This window comes from Mesoplodon mirus (assembly GCF_964341445.2).
Source record: "Mesoplodon mirus genome assembly, chromosome: 1".
Classification (NCBI taxonomy): domain Eukaryota; kingdom Metazoa; phylum Chordata; class Mammalia; order Artiodactyla; family Ziphiidae; genus Mesoplodon; species Mesoplodon mirus.
The window spans coordinates 88,516,075-88,541,358 of record NC_138976.1 but is presented as its reverse complement, the minus strand read 5'-3'; the positions used below and the strand labels follow the sequence as shown (position 1 = coordinate 88,541,358).

The following is a 25,284-nucleotide window of genomic DNA, read 5'->3' as shown; positions in this document are numbered from 1 at the left end:
CTCTTCAAATCTCCAGTAAATTTACTCAATTCGTGAAATGCTTGTTGAAAGAGAATTTTCTGAATGGCCTTGTTGGCACAGGGTGAAACAGGAGTCCCATGTGTTTTACTTGAGATGGTGGCAGGTGGTTCCATAAGGAAATGTTTCCTAAATCAAAGAGTAGGAAGGTCCCACTTGACATCTGAGTTACATAAAGGAGGGGTAGCCGGGGGCGGGGTACTGAGGCTCAGAGGAGTTAATCAACTTTCCTAGGGTCATACAACAGTGATGCGTACAATAGCGGAGGCAGAATTGAACCCAGGTCTGTGTCTCTCCAATGTCTACTTTTTTACACTATTCCACGGGATGCACTGAGATGGCTTTTTCCTCCCCAAAGCCAACTCTTCCACTGGTGTACTCCATCCACACATAGTAATAGTAGTGAATATTTATTGAGTGCCTACCGTACCCCAGGCATTGTTGCATGCATTAGCTCATTCGGTGTTCACCATGTCACTGTATATATGAGAGGATAATTATTCACATTATAAAATATGGGAACTGCTGCTCAGAGAAGGTAAGACACTGGCTCAAGCTCCCACTGCTCTAAGTGGCGAAGCCAGCATTTGAACCAGACTGTTGTGTTCTCTCATCTCATCCCTTCCCACCTCCTTCGAGAAGGATTCCTCTCATTAACCCATCGAATTAACCCATTCTCTCCCTACCTCACCCTGGGCTGCACCCTGGGCTGGGATCTGGTGGGGTTTGTAGAGGCCATGCAACACTGAACTCAAAAGAGGCTCTCACGAGCTCAGGTCAAAGTCACTGTCCACAGCTCAGGCTACTCGTATAACTCGGAGGTTGGCAAACCTTTTCTCTAAAGGGCCTATCAGTAAACATCTTCAGCTTTATGGTCTCTGATGCCAGCTACTCTGCTGTTGTGACGTGAAAGCAGCCACAGACGTAAATGAATGAGCACAGCTGTGTTCCAGTAAGACTTTATTATGGACACTGAAATTTGAGTTTCATATAGTTTTTATGTATCATAAAATATTCTTCTTCTTTTGATTTTTTCCCCCAACCATTTAAAAATGCAAAAACCATTCTTAGCATGAAAGGGACAGAAAAATGGGAGACAGCCTGGATTTGGCCTGTAGGTTACAGTTAGCTGACCCCTGGTTTTACTAAACCCCCTCTTTTTAGGTTCTGCACCAGCTGGGCCTGTGTCCAGGCTGAACAGCCTCTGGGCTGCGCTTCGATCCCTTCTGCCTTAAAGCCACACAGGTTCAGTTCCCGAGCCTCTGTTCATTGCTCTCTTATTAGGAGCTCTCCTCCAATGCTACAGCTTCTCCTGCTGAACCAGAAGAGAAGAAATTGCCTGCTGTCCCTGAAAGAGGTGGCCATAAAATAAGACGAAACTGCCATCACTTAGATAACTGCCATCACTTAGATGACCCTCGTGAAGCCAAGCCCCGGGGATAGGTTAAAGGAGGGTCACCCTAAGGCTACGACAAGGTTTGAGAATAATATGCTTCAAATAGACTGAACATCCTAGAAGGAAATCTCTAGGAAGAGTGGAGAAGATATTCCTAAGAATCTGAGACCAAGAAAAGAATCCTAGAGTCAGAAATAGACATGCAAAGGCCAGAGGGCAAGAGAAAGTAGGACAGGTGAAGGACAGGAATGCGACTCAGCCCAGGGCCAGGGGACAGCTTAGGTCCAGACCCAGAGAGAAGACTAAAATGCACTAAGGAAAGACTGAGAATAATAATAACTACCAACATTTATTAACCATCTGCTATGTTTCAGGCACTCTATTGCTGGGTTCTTTACATATATTATCTTATTTAACCCTTTCAACATTCTAGTAAAATAAACACTTAAAAAATCTCCTTGCATTTATTGTTCATTTGTTTATTCATTTATTTATTTATTGTGCATCTTCCATGTAGCAGACACTGGGCTAGATGCTGAAGATATGTGAGTAAGCAAAAATAGACTTTGTACGGGCTCTCATGGAGACTATAGTCAAGTACAGGAACTGGCAGCTTTTTTTCTGTAAAGGACCAGAGTAATATTTAGGCTTTTCAAGCCATAAAGTCTGCTCTAACTACTCAGCTCTGCCACTGTAGTACAAAAGTGGCCACAGATCATATCGAAATAAGTGGGCGTGGCTGCTTTTCCATAAAACTTCATTTACAAAAATAGGCTGCAGGCCAAAGATGGAGATAGTTTGCTGACCCCTGGTCTAGGAGAAGAGAAACATTAAGCAAACAGTTACACAAATAACAATATTAAGTGCTATCATATAAGTTCTTCAGAGTAAAAAAGCCTATGGAGGGATTTTACCTATTCAGAGAGATCAAAGATTTCCTAGAGGGGGTGAGCCTTACATCTAAATCTAGTAATTACTGAAGAGGGAGGCAAGACTATTGCAGACAGAGGACACAGTATGTGCAAAGGCCCTGTGGTAGAAGGGAGCATGACAAACACGAGCTTGAAGAAGATTTATGCAGATGGAGCAGAAAGAGTAAGATCAGGAATTTCCCTGGTGGTACAGTAGTTAAGAATCCGCCTGCCAATGCAGGGGACAAGGGTTCGATCCCTGGTCTGGGAAGATCCCACATGCCGCGGAGCAGCTAAGCCCCTGCGCCACAACTACTGAGCCCGTGCGCATACAGCACGTGCTCCACAACAAAAGAAGCCACTGCAATGAGAAGTCTGCACACCGCAACAAAGAGTAGCCCCTGCTTGCTGCAACTAGAGAAAGCCTGCGTGCACCACCAAAAACCCAATGCAGCCATAAATAAATAAATAAATAAATAAATAAATAAAAGAGTAAGATCAGTGGACATAAGATGAGGCTGAAAAGGCAGGTAGGGGCCAGAACACATAAGATCTTATGGATCTTGTTAGGGAATTAGGTCTCTATCTAAATACAGAAACTATGGCACAGGAAGTTAAGTAACATGCTCAAGGCTGTATAGCTAGTGAAAGCTGGAGCTAGAAGCGTCTGTTTATCTTTAGACCCAACTTCCGTATTCTCTCTATTCACTTTGGTTTCATACATGTTTGCCTAGTGTCTTTACAAATTTCCCTTTATGAAACTCCAAAAGCTCTCGACTAAACTAAAAGGAAAGGGAATTTTGTCCACACTTAGGCTAGAAACTTAGCAAGGCCTCGACATCAGCTGCAAGCCAGAGTAAACCCAGTAGAGATGTCCTAGTTACAGAGAAGGAAGTACAAGGATTGGGGATAGCTGTGTATTCTCTTTTCATCTCTGATGTTCATGGAGTCTTATTAGATTGTTCTTTATATTCTATGCCAAATAATGGCCTTTAGAATCCTGCCAGACTCCTTAAACCAGCTCTGACGTTCCTTCGTGATCTAGCCCCTGCCTACCTCTGCAGTCCTGTCATCACAACCTCGTTTGCCACTCTCCCCTCTGAGAAAATTGGATGATTTGCTCTTCCGTAAAAACTCCACGACTCCTCTTTAATTCCATACAGTTCCTTCTGCTGGAAGAGCACATGCCTAGCCCTGACCTTTGTCTGGATACTTTCCCTTCTTTAAAAGTCAACCCAGCAATTACTCCTCAGGCCTTCAGTTCTGCAGGTAGCCTTCCTGGCCTCTTCCCCACCTACCCAGAACACCGCACTCCTCAGCTGTGCTCCCGCAGGTTCCTGTGTTAATGGCTAACATCCTAAATTACCGCTGTGGTCAGCCTTCCCCACTGGCCTCCGTCTGACAGCAAAGAACTTATCTGATAGGCATTTACCATTTTCTGTGTAGAGGTTAACTTGTTTAACTTGCTGTTACTCCACTTGTTTCTGCCTCTTAATTATCCTCATATTTCTCCTTTCGAGTTCCTAGGCTCAGCAGTTCTCAAAGTGGGATCCCTGGTCTGACAAAATCAGCATCACCTGGGAACTTGCTAGAAATGCAAATTGTCCAGCTTTGCTCCATCTCAGGAATCAGAAACTCTAGGGGGTGGGGTCCAGCAATGTGTGTTTTTAATAAGCCTCCAGGCAGTTCGGATGTGCACTAACGTCTGGGAACCACTGCCTTGTAGGAAGTTACTGCTCATTAAACTGTTGTTGATTCCCTGAGGATGGTACCCTGTTATTTTCAATCTGGAAAAGAAAAAGAGTGACTGAGGAAATGACAAAGCTTTTATTAGGCTGGTTTTTTAGAGAAGGAATTTTCTGACATGATATTTGTGACTGGTTGAGTGAAGGCTCTCCTTCATATGCCTTTAAAAACGACTGATTCTCCTCTGGTCTGGCCCAGTCTGGCTTGGGTGTGGTCTTGCTGAAGGGCAGGGGTTTGGATGAGATAACCTCACTAGGTGCCTTCCAGTGCTCAGGTTCTCTGCTTCTAGGATATTCTATACACTATGGAAGATACACTAGTTAGCGAGCAGGGCGTTATTGCTAGGGGACTTTGGGCTTTCAACCCACAAGGAAGTATCTGCTTTTTTTCCACCTCATAAGGCGAGTCTCTGCCAGTCTATAAGAGATGACCAGGACCTTTTGAGAAAGGTAATTGTTTGGTTTTAGGTCATAAAAATGAATCCTTGCTTTGTTTGCAACAGAACATGCTCTTCATGCAACCTGTACAAACTGAATGACAAGTAGGTGAGGTCCAAGATTGGAAAGATAAAACTTCATTTGTTGATTTTTGGCCTAGAGCTGAAACAATGGGACAAAGGAGTGGCTTGTTGGTATAAGCCCCATAAAACATAATAATATTGGTCATGTAAACAGAAGAAAATAGGAGAGGCTTAATGAGATAAATTACACCAGTCACCACAGTAGGGATTAAAATATTCTGATAAAGCAAACACTAAAAGGTCCAAAAGAAAGGATAAAGGGAAGAGTGATAACTTCAGACTGGGAAACAATGGATCCTTCTATCTTGGGCTCCTCTGACAAGAGGAGCTTTCAGAGGCTGCCTCGGCCAACTAGCAGCGCCCATTAAGATCCCACTCTTCATCCAAAAAAGAACAAAAAAAATTCCCCTCTACTCAAACCGCAGGCAGACAAAGCCAACACATTCTTTCCTTCTTTTCTTTTTTCCCCTTCACAATTGCAAAGCAATCCATTTTGCTCTGGAAGTCTGTGAAGGGAATAAAAGCACTCACAGGTTTGCAACTCTGTATTTGCCTTCTCTAGATTTGCTGGCCTGACTTCCAAAGTGTGAATCGGCTGCTGTTCTCCAGCTCAGGGGAAAACAGCCAACTTATTGATGTTTAAGACTGCCCATGTAAAGAACAAAAAAAAAAGACTGCCCACGTACCTGTATGAATGGTAACTTTTTCATAACTGTTTTCATAAGGACGTTTGGACAACGTAAGTATAGCACAGGGATTCATGCTGTTTAAACTAATAGCACTGCCAGGTCTGGAGTTGATAGTATATGTTTGTATAGTTATCTTTATTAAAGTGTACACCTCGGGCTTCCCTGGTGGCGCAGTGGTTAAGAGTCTGCCTGCCGATGCAGGGGACGTGGGTTCGTGCCCCGGTCCGGGAGGATCCCACATGCCGCGGAGCAGCTAGGCCTGTGAGCCATGGCCGCTGAGCCTGTGCGTCCAGAGCCTGTCCTCCGCAATGGGAGAGGCCCGCGTACCGCAAAAAAAAAAAAAAAAGTGTACATCTCTAACTATGAAGAAATAGAACTTTTTCAAAACTTACAATGGGTAAACTCTCACTGGCTCACACTTCCATAATCTTCTTGGCAATGGTGATGAGCACAAGGTTGCCAAAAGCCAGTGAGCATTTCAAAGACAATAGAATAATAACAGCAACAACAACCAGGCTACCAGACCCAGCTTCAGGTGAAGAGCTGACAGTACAACTGCTAGAGAGGACTCCATCTGCGCTTTTCAGGAAAATTCTTCCTGAACGTCAAAACTGAGCCTAGGTGTTTTCAAAATAAACTTTGGTTGGTGGGTTTGGTTGTTTTTAAAAATAATGTGTATGCATTTGTTATGGAAAATATTAAAAATGCAAAGATATTAAAGAAAAAATTAAAACAGCTTGTGATCACAAAGGCCTACATAAAGTCACATTTTGGCTTATTTCTTTCCAGGCTTTTTTCTGTGCATATATTAAGATGTACACACATACACACAAGTATTATCCAATTCAATATCATAGTATGATATACTACATTCACTATTAGACAGTTACTACTGTGGAACCTGTTTTTTTTCACTTAACAATTATAAACATTTTCTTGCTAAAAAAAGTTGAAAGCAAAGGTTGTAAATTGGTAGCCAATAAGTAGATCTGATTGGCTCACAGGGTGTTCAACCACATGGAGCTCGGCTGATCCTGTGAGATAGGGCTGTGCTTTCTCCTTTACTGCAGTCCCCACTGCTCCCTATTGTTCTCCAACGGAGATTGTCAGTTGCTGTTTATAATTTCACTTAACACTCTTTAAAAAAAAAAGTGATAGAACTAAGAGGAAAATGAAATAGTTCTTCTTTTCTCCGTGTCTTCACTTTATATCCAGCCTACTTCACACTCACTTCTATTACTGCCTGGAACCCAAGTTTGGAATCCTTTTACTAAAGCATGCTTTGTAAAGGCTTTTGAAAATATAGCATTATATGACTTCCATAATTTATTGAACCAAATCACTGTTGTTGGGCATTCAAATTGTTTCCAGTTTGTTGATATTACCAATAATACTGGAAAGAACATCTTTTTACATAACTGTGAAAGATAAATTCCTAGAAGAAGAATTGCTTTTGAAGGGTAGAAATATTTTCAAATGTTTGGTATATACTTCCAAATGCCTTTCAGAAAAATTGCACCAAATACATTCTACTAACAGTGGAGGACTTTGCTTGTTTCCCTGACTCTCTAAGCCAGAGCATTACTACACTTTTTGGTACCAGTATTTGCCAATTTGAGGAGTTAAAAATGGCATTTTGGGCATCATACTAAGTGGAATAAGTCAGACAAAGACAAATACTGCATGATCTCACTTATATGGGGAATCTGGGGAAAAAAGGCATTTCATTTTTGCTTTAATATGCATTACATATTCATTTTTTTCATATAATTGACAATTGTATTTCATTTGGGAATTGCCTGTTCATGTGTTTGCTCATTTTTCTACTAGGATAGTCATAGTTTCCTGAGTGGATTATATAAGTTTCATATATTAATGATATTACTTTACTTGATCCTCTATGCTACAAGATTTCCCCCTTTCTTCCCCCCGCCATTTCCTTTTTTTTTTTTTTTTTTGCGGTACGCGGGCCTCTCACTGTTGTGGCCTCTCCCGTTGCGGAGCACAGGCTCCGGACGCGCAGGATCAGCGGCCATGGCTCACGGGCCCAGCCTCTCCGCGGCATGTGGGATCTTCCCGGACCGGGGCACGAACCCTCGTCTCTTGCATCGGCAGGCGCACTCTCAACCACTGCGCCACCAGGGAAGCCCGCCCCCCATTTCTTATATTAATGTTTTTCATTTTTTTCACCTGCTGAAGTATTTAACATTCATGTGGTCAAACGTGGCAATACTTTGTTTTCTTCCTTTGCTTTTATGCTTACAAAGCTCTGTATCTTGTGATCAGGTAAAATTTTACCCATATGTTCTTCTATTCTTTTATGGCTTCTCTTTTCACATTTATGCTTGTAGTAACTCTTTTGCCATCTCAGCAACATGGTCCAGGGCTCTGCAGTAAAACACTCTGTTTCTTGGCTCTGTGGACTGCATTATCCAGGGCTACCTCTTACTTCTCTATCTTCTCAGTCTCATAATGGCTCTTTGCATTTTCACAATCTTTTAAATAAGTATTTCTTAGACTGATACGTGCACAAACTGTGATTTGGAGAATACCTTAAAATGCAGTTTGTCCTACTCCCCGAGGTGGGTCCCAGAAATATGCATGTTCCCAAGCATCTGAGAGAATTTTTCTTCAAAGTGATATAGGGAACTATTCGGCCCTATTATCCATTTGCACCATGTCTATATTTATACCTATATGTCTACACAGACCTACATATCCACATCTATGCATCCCCCACTGAACATCTCCAGCTGTGTATCTCCCAGCTACCCCAAACTCAAGCCAAAGCAGAATTCACTACCTCTCCACCCAAAACTCTTCATCCTCTGAGCACCATTTTACTTACTGACAGTGAGAGGTTTCCCTGCCCCAGATCTGAATGAGTGATTTCTCCAAGGGGCTCTGTTACCCATCCATGGATAAGAGTATTTAGAAACTAAGATCTGGGCACCAGCTATACTTGTAATTATCTTGTCTTACTTTGAACTCTTTCCTCGGACACAGTTCCAACAGTGGGATTATTGGATTAGAGAAGATGAAATATTTTATGGCTCTTGATTCAATATTGACAAAGGTACAGCCAGTCCATTTGTGGGCTCTGTCGGGACTACATACCTTTGCCTCTCTCACCCCAGCCAGTTAGCATTACTTAACACTGTCCTCCTGATATCAGAAGTTCAGAAAAGTGTTCTGAGGTACAGCTCCTGTCACTGCCCTCTCTACTCCTCCAGGGATCTTTGCTGAAGGGGAGAACAGAAACACCCTGAACAACAGCCAAATGGGGAAAAAGAACTAGCTGGGCAAGTGCCATAACCAGCTCCCACACCTACGCACTTTGAAATCAGTGCGTCTCTGGTTCACGTGTAGAGAAAGATGGGGCCAAGGCCAGGACTCCTAAGCAAGGCTCCCTACCTCTGTTTACCTCGTTAGTCTAAGTATCCTCAGAATGCACTGGGAACACTAGCCTGGTGCTTCAGGATGGCAGGAAGCAAAATAGGGAAAGATGGAACATAGTGTCTTACAGTAATGACACCCTTCAATAAATGTGTCCAAGATTGTCATTTGGAGGGAATGGAGGACGGTGAGGGAGGAGGCCAAGAAGAGAGCAGAAAGGGGGTGGAAATACAAGGGCAAAAGGGAGTCTCCTAGGTAACCATTTGTGATGAAAGGGAGGAGAAATCCCCTCTCCTAGAAGCGCTACCAGGCACATTTTCCAACAGTGTCTATTCTCTCTTCCCTGTGGTAAAGCGCACGTTTGCCCACTCAAACTAACTGCACAGGAGACCGAGAGGCCCTGGGAAAGAACAAGTCTTACTACAAGCTGCTTCAATTTCCTTAAGGACTGGAAGTGAGGAAAAAGGATGCCAGGAAAGAATCAGAGCAGATGTAGTTTATCTTGACAAATCTTGCGCCTGTTCAAAAATGTGCCACTTTTGTGTTGTCGCTACTGTCCGTGAGCTCAAGAGAACTCTCTTCTTCCAGGGATTTTCTCATGCTCCTGGGTGACAGGAACTCCAACCATCTCCAAACTGGACTTCTCCAGGTCCAGCTCCTTCAGTTAAACCCAGAAGTTAGGCCTTAGCTCAAAGGGGTAGTCACTAATCTACCTGAGGGGTGGCAGGCACCCCGCTTAAGGAATGCTGACTGCAGAGAGGCTCTGCCACCCACTAGCTGTGAGATTTGGGGAAAGCTATTAACTCTCTGTGCCTCAGTATTCCCATATGTGAAATGGAGTTGTAATAGAGTTCTCCAGAGAAAAAGAACCAATAGGATGTATATATACGCAGAGAGAAAGAGAGATGAGAGGAGATTTATTATAGGAATTGGCTCACATGACTGTGGAGGCTGAGAAGCCCCACAATCTGCAGTCTGCAAGCTGGAGAACCAGGGAAGCCAGTGTGTAATTCAGTCGAAGTCCTAAGGCTCTAGAACCAGGAGTGCTGATGTTGGAGGGCAGAAGATGTCTGTCTCAGCTCAAACAAAGAGCAAATTTGCCCTTCCTCTTTGTTCTATCCATTGGATGACACCCACCCATGTTGGTGAAGACTATCTTCTTTACTTGGTCTACTGACTCAAATGCTAATCTCTTCCAGAAACACTCCCACAGACACACCCAGAAGTAATGTTTTAACAGCTATCTGGGTATCCTTTAGCCTAGTCAAGTTGACACATAAAATTAACCAGCACAGGAGGTGATAATAGTACTGACTTTAGAATTGTTGTGAAGAATAAATGAATTCGTATATAAAGTACTTAGACCAGTGAACTCAGGAACGACTGCTAGAAAAGGATGATGATGATAAGGAGGACTATAAAGGTGTCAAAAGGCATCTTCCTTCAACCTGCCATGGCACCTGAAGATCCCCCTCTGATCACTCCTACAGTTTGCAAATGGTCCCAAAATTATGCTTCAGGGGATGCGAGGGTTTCAGGAGCCGGCCAAAGTAATTCATTGCTAAATTCGAACAATGACAGCCTTCTCTGTGCCCGTTCTTCACCAACTGAAAATCAAATTAAGTTAATGGACAGAACTTTTAAACTTAAGTCTTCACCCTATAAGTTGTTTATACCTTTGGTGCTATGAGCATTAGGAAGGAATTAAGGAGTAGAAAACAAATACTATTGGCAAAGCTCAAAGACAGTTGCGCAGGCCTAGCTAGATAGCCAGATTTTTCATGAAGCTGTATTCATGGCTTTTACTTTAAACTGCATAGCTATGAGCCATTTTCTGCTAGTAAAATTAGTCTTTATTTGTACGAGAGAATGAAATATGTCAGTATTTGGTTGTGCCCTACCAGGAGCATAGCATCAAGGCTCAGTGCCACCTGAAAGAATCTGAGTCCCTCAGTGAGGTATTGAAGACTTCATGATACCATTTCCGGGCACATGGCTCCACTAATTCCTACAGGGCTCATTGAATGTAACACTCATTTGATCCTTAGCATGAACTGTCTTAAAATTTTGTTGTTGTTGTTACTACTCATCATTTAAAGTGTAAGTATATAAAAACAGAGTTGCCATAAGATCCAGCAATCCCACTCCTGGGCATATACCCAGACAAAACTATAATTCAGAAAGATAGATGCACTCCTATGTTCATAGCAGTACTAGTTACAGTAGCCAAGGCATGGAGACAACCTAAATGTCCATCGACAGATGAATGGATAAAGAAGATGCGGTATATGTGTGTGTGTATATGACATGAAATATTACTCAGCTATTAAAAAGAATGAAATAATGCCATTTGCAGCAACATGGACGGACCTAGAGATTGTCATATTGAGTAAAGTTAAGTCAGACAGAGAAAGAGAAATATTGTATGATATCGCTTATACCGTATGGTATCGCTTATATGCAGAATCTAAAAAAAAAAAGATACAAATGAACTCATTTACAAAACAGAAACAGACTCACAGACTTAGATAACGAACTTATGGTTATCAGGAGGGAAGTGCGGTGGGGAGGGGTAATTAGGGAGTTTGGGATTGACATTTACACACTGCTATATTTAAAATGGATAACCAACAAGGATGAAGTAAGTCAGAAAGAGAAAGACAAATACCATGTGATATCACTTATATGTGGAAGCTAAAACACGACACAAATGAACATATCTACAAAACAAAAACAGGCTCACAGATATAGAGAACAGACTTGTGGTTGCCAAGGGGGAGGCGGAGAGGAGGAGGGAAGGACTGGGAGGTTGGGATTAACAGCTGCAAACTACTATGTATAGGATGGATAAACAACAAGGTCCTACTGTATAGCACAGGGAACTATATTCAATATCCTTTGATAAACCATAATGGAAAAGAATGTATATATATATATGTATAACTGAGTCACCTTGCCATACAGCAAAAATTAAACACAATGTTGTAAATCAACTATACTTCAATAAAATTAAAAAAAAAAGTATAAGTTTGATTTCCCAGCTATACTGTGTGCTCTCTGAAAGAGGAATTAACTTTTATATAGTTCCTGATGTTCTCAAAGCCAGGACAGGAACCGTGTTTTTGGTACATCCAAATAAACATATTGGTTCATAACTTGTTACCTGGAATGAATTATGCTTCATAACTTTTAATTTCCATTTAATCCCCCCAAATGAAACATGGGGTAGCTAAGTCTTAATGAATTAAAAAAGTAGAAAATGTCCACTTACTGAGGACCAACAGCCCAGGTGAATGATACTATCTAGACGGCTCGTGAAAAGGTCTACAAATGGAGCTTCATGAGTAGGGCATTAGCCCCTAAAAGAGTTGTTGTGGCTGGAAAAAAAACCCACTTCACCAAAGAAATTCCATTCACTTTAAAGGCTTGCTGGCTTGCATAGGATCTGTACTTTTCTGAGTACTAAAGTCAATATTTGAAGAGGCTGTTGCCCTACTGATTCCCTTTTCATATGGAAGAACTGTATAGACCACTGAGCTAAATTCAGTGAAACTAAATCCAGCTTGAGATCCCTACTGGGTATCTGATGAGATTGTAGAACTGTGCAGAATCCTTTCAAAACACTTTTCAAGAATGTGAATGACAGGGTTCACAGGAGGAACATCTTATGCTCTTTTTGCACTGGAAATAAAAAGTTCCCATCATTAACATCTTCCATCCACAACCAACACCCACACCTCTGGCCCTTCTCCCAAACCATGTTGTCTTCCATACTCAACCCAAAAGAATGATGGAAATGAGAATACTTCATTCGTAAAAAGAATTTCGTAATTCTAGCCCAGTGTAACTGTACACCTTCCAGTCCATGCTGATCCTAATGTCTGCTAATGTATTATTATGTGAACATGTTTATTGAAAAAGAGGACTGTGTTTCCTGGGATTTGTTTGAAGACACTGGGTACGAGTTGACAGACTGCAAATTCTACATATGCCTCCCATTTGACACTGAAGGAATTCTTACTAAGTAAAATTTAAGGAGAACTAAGTACCACCTTCTCTTCCTTGTTCATTATTCCTTCCTCTTCTCCCCTCCTCCACCACTGGGAGCTCTGCACTGTTCACAGCATAAAAATAGGCTTTGTTCTATCTTCCCAAATAGAACTCCCCCTTAAATGGCTGCAGTCGGGGGAGGGAGCAACGGAGATGTAAAAGCTGGTAGAATTGGTCTCTGTACACAGCAATGCTAAGCATACTACGCTTTATAAATCATGAGGGTTTTGGATTTTTTTTTTAAGTCTGATCTGAGTAGCCAAGATTGTTTACCCGATGGTTTAATCATCCTTACTGGAAAAAGCCAAAAGAAAAAAAAAGAAAAATCCCTTCTTTTCCTTTCACTCTCCTCATAAATGAAGGTTTTGTATTTCAATATTTTTGTCTTTCTAAAGTAGGCCTGATTTCAAACAAAAGATTTCAAATGAAGAAAGACACATAGAAGAGGTCCTAAAGAGTCCCTTGGTTGACAGAGAATTGTTGAATTTAAAGATAATTGAGTTTGACTTCTACTACAGAACAGCAACCCATGGCCATTAGGATTTTTACTTAGGCAGGGCTCATCAATTCTCACTAAACCTTATTCACAGATTGAGAGGCTTTGGCCATCGCTAATAAAATAGATGATGTGAAAGCAAAGTGGAAGTTTCCAGTTCAAAAAGAATCCTAGGCCAGATCACATTCCTCAAAAGAGTTCAGTTAATATCTAATTGACTGATTAGATATTATAATTTCTATATGTGTTTCTCAAGGTCTTTCCAACGCACAGCTTCATATTCATTGGGTAAGATGGTGTGACACTCAAGAAGAGCGTATTTGAGACATAATTCCATTAACCTTTCACTGGTTAGCCACATTTTTCTTATTACATTATCTAAATGGGGAACTCAGGGCATTTAGCCACCCAGAATAACCACTGTATGTTGTTCATTATTTGTTTTCATAGCACTCCCACCCCAAATTGTATTTTCATTTCCAAAAAAGACATATGTACCAGGGGTGTTTTTCCTTGAGTATGAAACAGTCTATGAATGGGAAGACATTCAAGACTCATGGCTCCTGCCTCCAAGAAACACCATGGTGACCTATTTCTTGGGCCCCAGAGTATTGGGCCATGGTTGGACTAGAGTTCTACAGAACACACTTTTAGAATCTGTGCTGCTATCTGATTTTCAAGGATGCATAATAGCAGGGGTGGTAATCCCCCAGCTCCTAGTAACCTAGGGTAGGGCCTTCATCAAGCCCCAGGCAAAAGAGGGAAAGGAACAAGGTTCTCAGGATCAAGCACTGAGAGAAGTAGGATACTGTATTATCTCAGCTTATCTCTTTCAGTCCATGCAACCACCTTGAGAGACCTGTGCTGTTATCCTGGTTTTATAGGTGAGGAAACTGATGCTCAGAGCGGGGGAGTAGTTTGCCCAAGGTCATACAGTAAGAGGCAGATAGCGATTCCATTTCAGGACCCTCTGTTTCTGAGTCTGGTACTCTTTTTGTTAAACCACTCTAGGCTTAGGGTGGGATGGGGCAGGAAGGAGGATGAGGGATGCCATAGGATGTGGGTGATAGGATGGAGATCCTGAGAGGGGAGATGGAAACTTGAGGCAGAAAAGGGCCAGCAGAGAAGGGAGTGACAAAAGAATTATGCAGGAAATTCTCTGAAGAGCTTTGAATCCTATTGATCTGGAACTTTGTAGCAGCATTTAAGGTAGGGATTGTGAGTTATCGTTGCCAAAAATGTAAAGGAAGGAACAATCTGTCCTAATGTTATTGAGTAGAGTTGTGTTGCCATTTTGCATGAATATGGTTTTGGGGTTAATGACTTTCCATAAGCTGAAGTTGTTAATAATCAAATTGAAAAATTCTATAGCTGTAATGGTTCACTTTAGGTGTCAACTTGACTGGGCTAAGGGATGCTCAGATAGTTGACAAAGCAGTCTGGGTGTGTCCGTGAGGGCACTTCTGGAAATAAGCATTTGATTCAGTAGACTAAGTCAAGATCACCATCACCAATGTGGGTGGGCATCGTCCAATCCATTGGGGGCCTCCAAACAGAAAAAAAGGAGGAAGGGCCAGCTCTCCTCGATTCTTGAGCTGGGATGTCAAGCTCCTGGTTCCCTAGCCTTCGGACTCTGGGACTTACACAAGTAGCCCCTTGGTTCTCAGGTCTTCAGACTCAAACTGAATTGTACCACTGGCTTTCCTGGTTCTCCGACTTACAGATGGCAGATTCACAGCCTCCATAACTGCATGGGTTAATTCCTTTAATAAATCTCTTCTCTTTCTCTCCTATTGGTTCTGTTCCTCTGGAGAACCCTGACTAGTACAATAACATAATTTAAAGTAGTGTTTTAAAATTGTGTTGCTACCTGTGTATATGACCCCTGTGTATGTGAAAGAGAGAGAACTGAACTGAGACTTTTAAAATGTATTTCTTAGTTGGTTCATGGCCAAAGATACTCCAAATCCATTGATTTTAAGAGGGTTTTGGAGTATAGAAACAATCCATTTACATTCAACAGGTCAAATGTTTCCAAACATATTATCAGGACCCAGACTACATGTCTACCATTACCGGGACATCCCAAAGCATCATTAATCACAGAACTCTGTATATCCCCCTGCTTTTTTTATTTTTAAAAATTGTAATATTTGCAACGTTGTGAATCAGGACAGTTGCTTTGCTGTCCTAGTTGAAATTAAGATTTGCTGTCTCTAGCATTCCTCTACTTCAGTGGGCTACTGAGCCTATCTTTTCTTGCTGAACTGTAATTTGGTGTATGGATCAGGTGCTGCCAGAAAGCACACGACTGAAGGTGGCTGCATTTCTCTGCTGGCAGACACAGTTCTAGAGCCCCGAGGGAGCTCTGTTTGCAGGAATATAAATTCTTAAATTATCAACCTCACCTCCAAAGTACTAAGAAAGCCTACCAAGCTTGTGAGCAAAATACATATGAGTTTTTCTATCAATAGATCAATGAGGGATTTGAGGAGAGAATAAGAAATGGCACTCTGAAGGGTAACTAGTACTCGCTGTGGCCAGTGGCTGATAGTGAGTTCTCTGGAATACCAGGATTCAAAACCCAGCTCTCCTACAAGTGACTCTGGGACTCAGGTTTCTGGTCAGTAAAATAGGGATGGTAATAGAAATGCTTTGAGGGTCAAATGAGGTAATACAAACAATAAAGCACTTAGAACAGTGCCTGACACGTAGTAAGTGCTCAATAAACAAACAATGGTATGCAGAACTTCAGGAAACGAATAGGATAAGAATCCACTGTAAAACTGGTACATAACCAAAAAAAGGAATCTTACTGACTTTAAAAAAATAATTGGTAACATATGCATAAAATTTATCATCTTAACCATTTTGAAATGCACAGTTCAGTGTCATTAAGTACATTCACACTGTTGTGGTGCCATCACCACCATCCATCCACAGAACTCTATCCATCTTGCAAACTAAAACTCTGTACCTGTTAAGCAATAACTCCCCACCCTTTCCTCTCCCCAGGCCCTGACAACCTCAGTTCTCTTTTCTGTCTATGAATTTGCCTACTCTAGGTACCTCATATAAGTAGAATCATGAAGTATTTGTCTTTTTGTATCTGGCTTATTTCACTAGCATAAAGTCCTCCATGTTGTAGCGTGTGTCAGAATTTCCTTCCTTTTTAAGGTCCACTGATTGACTACTTATTTTTTATACAATTTTATAAAGCTTATATTCCATTTACAGTTATTACAAAGTATTAGCTATTCCCTGTGTTGTAAAATACATCCTTGAGCCTATCTTATACCCAATGGTTTATACCTGCCACTCCTCCCACCCCATCTACCTACTGGTAACCACTATTTTGTTCTCTGTATCTGTGAGTTTGCTTCTTTTTTGTTATATTCATTAGTTTGTTGTATTTTTTAGATTCCACATATAAGTGATAGCATACAGTATCTGTCTTTCTCTGTGACTTATTTCACTTAGCATAATACCCTCCAAGTCCATCCATGTTTCTGCAAATGGCAAAATTTGTTCTTTTCTATGAAGGTCCATTGACTTTTTAACCTACCAATTTTTTTTAAGTTTTCAGAAATTAAAGATATAAATATGATGATGCCTCCACTCAACAGCAAAGGCAAATAACTTCTTGAAAAACTTCCTGGAGTTACCTGGAGATACCCATATCCTTAGGAATACTAATTAGAAACCAGTTTTCTTAAGAAAGGTATTATTCCTTGAGGCAGGCTGTTTACATTAATCAACATTTCTCTAATACTTGTCAGTGTTTTGTAACACTTTTTCAAGCGCCAGTTGTAGCTTGCCAGTTCTTCTGAAGTGTGGAGACTGCCAATGGGGGAAACCAGAATGGTAACTCTGTCCCCATGGGGCTTTTTCTGTCATGGTGAAAGAGTTATTTTTATCTTTTTCATTTTACATAAGCACTGCTTATGTGGATGGTGGCTAGATATATTGGACACTGTGTAAAAAGTACTGGTTTTCCTATATTTTCATATTTGCCTCCCTTTAATGCACTCAAGTTTTTCACTGGAAGTTGTGAATTTAATCTGTTCACAGACTGGAATCTGCTTACCATTGTCACAGAATGTTTCCTTTCAGTCAACATAATGGTGATAGGAAAAACAAAATCATGCTAAATAGCCATGACTAAAGAGAAAAAATTGATGGATGGGGGCATTCCAACTGTCAACCCTCAGATTATGCCTTGTCACTTTTCACAACTTTTTGGAAAACTGTTTATTTGCACATCATAAATATGTGCCTCTGTGATTCTAGATGATCATAATATCAGCATACAAGATTTAGTGCTATTTTCATTTCTTTATAAGATTAATATTTAAAGCTTAGTACACAGAGCAATAATCTGTTTCAGCATTATATTTCAAAATACTAAGGAAATTTCCAAATCAAACTAACAATTTATAAATTTCATTTCTGGGTTCAAGTGATGAAAAGGTCAGGAGAACAACTATTTATAATGGGAATTAAGAAACTGAAATAAGATTTATTTGCTACTACCTTATTCTTAATATGTAAGCAGTTTTTTATTTTATGGTAGATTTTCTGGTGATTCGGAGCTTGATGGCCCACAAAACGATGCATTAGAGGATTGCTAGTGTAATGTCCTAATTTATTTAAAGATTTCCGTTGTATGTTAATTGATAACTAAGGGACATTTGAGACTGCAGAAAAAACAAACAAAAATAAAATATCATACATAATACAAGAACTAAAAGATCCAGAGAAAAATACCAGGTAATACTTTGGGTGTTAGTACAATAGCTTTAACATGATCTGGGGAAAAAAAGCAAACGATTGCCAATTTTTTCGTACTCTTTAAAAGTAGAAACATCATAAGCCAATCTTTTTATTTATTTATTTTTGGCTGTGTTGGGTCTTTGTTGCTGTGCGCGGGCTTTCTCTACTTGCGGTGAGCAGGGGTTACTACTGTTCGTTGTGATGCGTGGGCTTCTCACCGCGGTGGCTTCTCTTGTTGCAGAGCATGGGCTCTAGGCGTGCGCGCTCAGTAGTTGTGGCTTGTGGGCTCTAGAGCACAGGCTCAGTAGCTGTGGCGCACTGGCTTAGTTGCTCTGCGGCATGTGGGATCTTCCCGGACAGGGGCTCGAAGCCATGTCCCCTGCATTGGCAGGCGGATTCTTAACCACTGCGCCACCAGGGAAGCCCATAAGCCAATCTTTCAACTACGAAGGGAATTTTCATTAACATATGAAGAAAAAGATGTAGACAATGAACCTAAAATGGCTTTCCACTTTTTATCATGAAAAATTTCAAACATACAGAAAAGTTGAAAAGCCTGCGCGTCTGGAGCCTGTGCTCCACAATGGGAGAGGCCACAACAGTGAGAGGCCCACTTACCGCAAAAAAAAAAAAAAAAAGAATAGCTGCAGATTCTATCCCTAAATTCTATAACTGTAGACTTTTTTTTTTTTTTTTTTTTTTTTTTTGCTGTACGCGGGCCTCTCACTGCTGTGGCCTCTCCCGTTTGCGGAGCACAGGCTCCGGACACACAGGCTCCGCGGCCATGGCTCGCGGGCCCAGCCGCTCCGCGGCATGTGGGATCTTCCGGGATCGGGGCACGAACCCGTGTCCCCTGCATCGGCAGGCGGACTCTCAACCACTGCGCCACCAGGGAAGCCCTAACTGTAGACTTTTTGTCAGACTTGCTTTCTCTTTTTCCACACTTTTTTTCCTGCAGTTGCAGACATCATTTGATGTTGCATGTATCACCATGCATCCTCTCAGAACATTCTGTGACACGACCACAATTCTCACATTAAAAAAAAAATTAGCCATAATTCCATATTACCTAATATCCAGTCCACGTTAAAACTGCCCAAGAACATCTTTTATAGTTGCTGGGGTTTTTTGAACCAGGAGCCAATAAAGATTCAGATATTGCATTTTCATCATATGTCTTTGTTTTTAGGGAACAGTCCTTCTCCAATTTTTTTTTCTCCCTCTCATGATGCTGACTTTTTAAAGAGCCCAGGCCAGTTGTCTTGTGAAATGTTCCAACATTCTGTAATTATGTCACTTGACTTGTTCATCTAGGTCTAGACTTAGCATTCTAGAAGCCATGGAGGTATCTGGAATATTCACTTGCTTTCTAGCCCTCCTCTCCAGAGTTCACCTGCCTTCAACTGTGAGGAGCACCAAGCGATGCAGAGATTAGCTGAACTCAGCTTTAACCCTTCAGAGAAATTGTTAGCTTCAGGAAGAAAAGTTATTTAAATAATACTGCCAAAAGCAAAGGCTTTTAAGGCCAGAGGAAAGGTGCCCCTGTTTAAGGTTGGTTTCCTAGCAAGTCCAAGGACTGCAGCAAGGTGGATAATTGTAGAGGGTATTAAGTGGCCAGGGTTTGCTCCATTATGCGAATATGTAGGAAGGAGCCATCAAAGGTGCTTCCTCTAACTACTTGTTCTTTTGTCTACCAAATGCCCTTCAGCTTCTGTTGAGCTTATTGCTAAACCGAAAGGATTAAAAAAAAAAAAAAGTGTATTATCCCAACTTTTACCAGTCCACATTAACAAATTAACACGTGTGCCATACATGGGCAAGAGATGTAAGCAGGCCTGGAAGGGGCGGTGAGATGTAGAGGAACATTTGTATCTGCACCTCTAGGACGACTTCTAAACACAGGCTATTTTGGACCTACACCTCTCTAGAAGTTCAGACTTACATAAACAAAATTCACCCCGGCTGAGGTGGTGTTCTTCCGCAGGCCAAGTGTTTTTAAAAACATGACCGGCCAGCTAAGAAGTTTATCCGCCTGGTGCCTCAAATTCTCAGTTTATTTGAACACCGTGTGAACAGCTAATCTCCGACAAGTTTTGGGGCTTCAACAAGGTAAACAAAGGGTGGGCTGCGAAAGTAAACACTGCATTTCCTCCCAGTCTCATCCTCGTCTCCAAAATTACACGCCCTCACTCCTTTCGCGAGCCCCAGCCTCCCCCTTCCAAAGCTTGGTCTCTTGTACCCTGTAAAAGTACTGAAATTGCAAAGGAGACATTTTCAATTATAAGTACTACAGTAATGAATTCAAGTACACTCATTTATCATAAAGGGCTTTCCCATCTGTCTCTAAAGTATACTTTAAAAGGCTGTGTATTTGATAACATTAGCACCAAGCATCTTCGACATGTTAATGTTCAGCGTTTTAGATGTTCGCTCCCCCAACCCCCAAAGACAGCATGGTGGTGGTTCCAGAAAGAGCACATTTATCTCTGGGTTTGGGAATGCCTGTGTGGTCTCTTCCTAATTTATTTGCACTCCAGTCCTCGGGGATAGCATCGCAATCCCCCTAGGCAAAAAGAGATTAGGGAACTGGGCTGTCTGCTTCTCCCCACCCTGACAGAGAAAAGAAAACAACTTCCCCAAGTCCCACAAGTTCTCTGGCCACTGTACAAATTGTTCTTGAGCATGGAGGGTTTCCAAAAGCCCTAATTAGCAACTCACAGCAAACATTTCTTTGCATTAGCTAATGATCCGGCTACACTTGTAAGCAAACAGAACCAACATATCTAATCAATGCTGAAAAACCAACCAAATGCCTATTAAACATCTGAATGTAATTTTCTAGTTAGAACAAAATGAAAACATATGCAGGTTCCTTTGATCTGCGTCTTAACAAAGAAATTGTTGATAAAAAAAAGCATACTGGTCAGTCAATGTGTCATTTTCATAAAGTCTGCTCGTTTCTCTTCAAATGCTCCCAGTTTAATTTAGTTGGTTTCCTGCAATCTCTAATTTTACCATATTGTGTGAAACCGCAAGAGATTCTTTGGATGTGATTTTATTTGAGGTTTTACTGCTGCATGGATCTGCTACTGACTTTTTTTTTCTTTCTTCTCTGCTTTCTCCCCTCCACCCACCATGCCCATCCTGCCCTTTTCTTTGGTAAAGTGGTGAGGGGAAAAAAGGTTTTAAAGCAATGCTCGGAAGATTTCTTCTGGACCCTACATTCTTAGGTTTAAGAACACTTCCAGTTAAAAAAAACAAGTCAAATGAGGAAATGTATAACAGCTGAAAGGAAGAGAAAATGACAAAAGTGATCTTTTAAAAATGTGCATAATTATTATTTATTTCAAATAAAACAGTAATAGATTTAAAAGATGAATAATTTCTATGATCAGCATTCATAATTTTTCCCATTGTGTCTAGCACCTATACTATAGATAGGACCTAGTTTTTGTAATCACTTATACTATTGGTGAGTTGAAAATTTGATAATTCAGCAACAAATGAATGGAAATATACTCATATATGCATCAATGATAAAATAAATAATCTGGCAATCTTTTTGTTTCTCTTGCAGAGGATAAAGAGGGAACTTTTTTCAGAGACAATTTCCTATGGACAAGGGGTATTTAATATTATTTCATGTAAAAAACATCATCAACATATGAATATGTTAAAGGTAAAGAAGATTGTGGTTAACAGACTTTAAACAGCAGACCAAAATTATAGATTTCGTGAGTAGGACTATTTTCCTTTAAAAAGGCTGTAGGCAATCTGCACATATATTATTTATTTAAAACATAAGATTAAAGCTACTTGACTGTTTAAACAGCATCATTTGTAATGCAGTTTGATGAGAGTTTTGTAGTATAATTATTACAGCATGACAATCACATAGAAAACATGACCTTGAAAAAGGGCCCAGCCTTCTGTCTTAAGGAGGATGTGCTGTAAGAGAAAGAAGCCATCAAAACCCGACCATCTTCATGCAAACAATTAAAGGCCTTCCAATTTTCAAATCAGTACTCTTTCTTTTCTCCAGATACTACATCATAAGGAAATCAGAAGGCCTGGTGATTCAAACTCTACTGGTAAAGAAGCACTAGTTAAAAGAGAATTTCTAATTTTTACCCTTGGCAAACTAGGAAGTATGGTGAGTAGACATGTTTGCTGTGAACAGTTATATTAGAGAACATTTAAAAACAATGTGTTAGAACTGATTTTGAAGGGGATGCGGAGGGGAGAGAAAAAGAAGTAGCAACAGTTTTGTTCCTGTTCTAACTTCTCTACTTAAAGTTAAGTACCAGCGTGTGCCAGTAAATCAAAGTAAAGCTTGGGTAAGCCAGAGAAAAGTCTCAGTTGTCCTAGTTGTCCCAGCATGCGCAGGCATATTTGTGGCATCTAAGCACTTTCTATACAATCCTGGAGGTGATTATGGGATGAACCAACCACAAACTGGTATAGGTGGCCCATTCACTACATGATTTCAAGGCACACAGGTTGCCAACGGGCAAAGCTTAGTTGCCCATGGCAGTACTCAGAAAGTTCTGTATGTGGAGCAAGCCTGTTCTCGTCATCACCGAGTTTAACCAAGAAAAGGGGCAGTGCTTCCTTCCTATTCATTTCTCATGTCAGCAAAATGAATAATAGAACCCCTCCCTTACCCCACTTAATGAGCCTCAATGCTGAACTTGTTTGAGAATTACTATGGTGTTGTACAGACTGGCTAAAATCACTCCTCTAATTTTTCATTTATATTGATATTTGGGATTGATCCAATTATAGACAAATCAATATCATACATATTTAAGAACTCCACCAGTGAAATGTATTATCTAAAATGATTCTTTTAATATTTCAAGAAAAAGATCTCTGTAAAAGCAAATCTTTGAATAAATTGTATTTGTTTAAATAAATGCGTTTCCATAACTCTCTTGAAAGTAAAATAATGGTAACACGGAGGCCATTAACACCAAGAACTTAAGTACGTTCCAACATAAGATGAATGCTTGCCAAAGATGTGTCCTTCTCATGGAAGAATTCACCACCATTTGGCTAAAACAGTATTATTCACGTACCAATCACGTGGAAATAGCTCAACTGAACTGCTCTTTAAACTCAAGTATAAATGCGGCAATATTGAAGGTTTTCTGTGGGATGTACTTAGAAAAACAGACAAAACTGGAGATCGACGCAGTATGCCCTGTTTATTTAAAATCCTTTTTAAAGTCAAGTTCCACCTCATAAGAATTTTTTCCACGTCCTTTACCCAACGCTTCCCATTTAGCTCCTTACACATTTCTGCCGGGGGCGGGGGGGGGGTGTACCACCCGAACTATGGGGATGGGGTGGGCAGGACAGGTTTTTCAGGTCTCAGTGCTGTTTATCCCATTGTCTCCCTTTGTTTCTAGTAATTGGAAACAGACTCGTGGTCATGTTGCTGAGAGGCCCCTAAAACTCTCAGCAGCCCTCTACTTCCCAACACAACGAAATCAGGACTATCAAGAGAAGGACCCGAGATTTCGCGCCGCGGGCAAAACAACGCATCTGTGACTGGGACGCGTGTGCCTTACCCTGGCAGCACCGCGGTATCCTTCCCGCCAAACCAAGTCAGGCCAATCTTTTTGCAAAATGGTTTGAAATACTCCAATAAAAACCAATTCGTACCACCTTGGGTGCAAAAGGGGGCGTGGGCATCAGAAGCCTAGTCTTAAGCCGCTGGTGTACGTACGCCAGCCAATGAGTTGCCCATTTATGCATTTTCCACGAAGTGCACAGTCCACTCCTCGTGAGTCCGCGAAAAGGCAGCTCAAGGAAAAACAATCCTCAGAGAAATTTTTGAATGTGACCTCACTTTCAAGAGTAGCATCAAACAAGGGGCCAGCTTCGAAAGAGGCGTTTGGCTCGAACCAGCAAAAAGCACCCACTCTCCCTCATTAGAAACTACGCGGTTAGTCTCTGAGTTACTTTCACTGAGATCTGAGGATTTTCGTTAAAGGGAAAGTGAACAAGTGGCAGGATTTTTGCACACTCGAGCCCCCAGGTTCCGCGGCTGCACAGTCGCGGGTCCCTCCCGCTCGCGCGCTCCCGCGCGCTCCCTCGGCTGCCCCACGTTACTTTGACTGACAGCCCAGCCCCGCCGCTCTCCTTCTCACCGACCTTCCCATCTACAGTGCCAATCTCCGCGTCTCGCCGCTTCCCATTGGCTGGTTTCGGCGTCCCGCGGCTCCTCCAGGAACAGTTCCTCACCGAGCCCGGGAGGACGCGGCTGGCGGAGGAGGGGTGGGGGTGGATGGGAGGGGAGACGGGGGAGATGGCGGAGATGGAAGCGAGCGGGGTGGGAGAGGAGGGGGGGAGGGGGAGACAATCCGTTCGGTGCCGCGCTGCCATAGGCTCTGAGGAGACGTTGCGTCAGCACCCCACGTTGGGTGCGGCGCACGCGATTGGCTGACGCGGGCCTTCCCGCTCCCCCCGACCCGAGCGGGCCCACGTCCCCCGCCGGCTCAGCGCTCGCGCCCCCCGCCCGCGCGGGGCTGGGCGGGGCCGGCGCTGGTTAGCTCCGGAGTGTGAAACCGCGTGTTAATGTAACCGGCGCGAGAGGCGCGGGCGGCGGCGGCGGCGGCGGCGGGAGCAACGGCTGCAGGAGCAGCAGCGGCGGCGGCGGGTACCCTGTGCCCCACGTCCCCGAGGCAGCCGACTGCTCCACCCCCACCTTCGCACGGCCGGGCGGGACCCGCGCCACCAACCCGGACCTCCGGTGGCCCTCGGCGACTTAACCCCCGCCGCGAATACTCCGGACTCGCCCGCGGAGTTTGCCCGCCGGGGAGGGAGGCCGAGCGGTGGAGAGCACTCTTGGGCTTTTCCCCACCATCTCTTGGATGTCGTTCCCCGCGTCGTGAGAGAACTTTGCAGCGAGCTGGAGCGCCCTTTGCGGAGAGGCGGACGAAGAGAAGGAAAGAAAGGGGGTCTATAGAGAGGCTCGGAGGAAAGGTCCGGAGCGGTCGCGCCGGCCGTGCAGGACGACTGCGCGCGGGCCGCGGCGCCCGGATGCGCCCAGGGCTCGAGGAGCAGTGAGCGGCTGCGGGACTGCCCTCCGCGGAGTAGCCCAGGAGGGTCAGGAGGGTTTGTGCAACCGCGGAGAACACCGAGAGCCGGCCGCACTGGGCGTGCCAAGCTGCCTCCCGGCGCGCCCTCCTCACTTTCTCCGCCTCATCGTCATCCCGCGCTCCTCGGCTCGGGTTAAGGCTGCGGAGCGCCGGGCGCGGAGCCTCTGCTGCGGCCGGGACCTC

At 42.6% G+C, this 25,284-nt stretch overlaps 1 long non-coding RNA gene across 1 annotated transcript in view; it reads right to left on the bottom strand.

Annotated features, from left to right (window-relative positions):
* The window catches only part of LOC309798859, a 35,818-nt gene extending 11,506 nt beyond the window's left edge, over positions 1-24,312 (bottom strand). The window contains exon 1 of the long non-coding RNA XR_014293247.1: positions 24,155-24,312. This is a non-coding gene — a long non-coding RNA (uncharacterized lncRNA). The remainder of the gene's footprint in view (positions 1-24,154) is intronic.
* Positions 24,313-25,284: the final 972 nt, after the last annotated feature.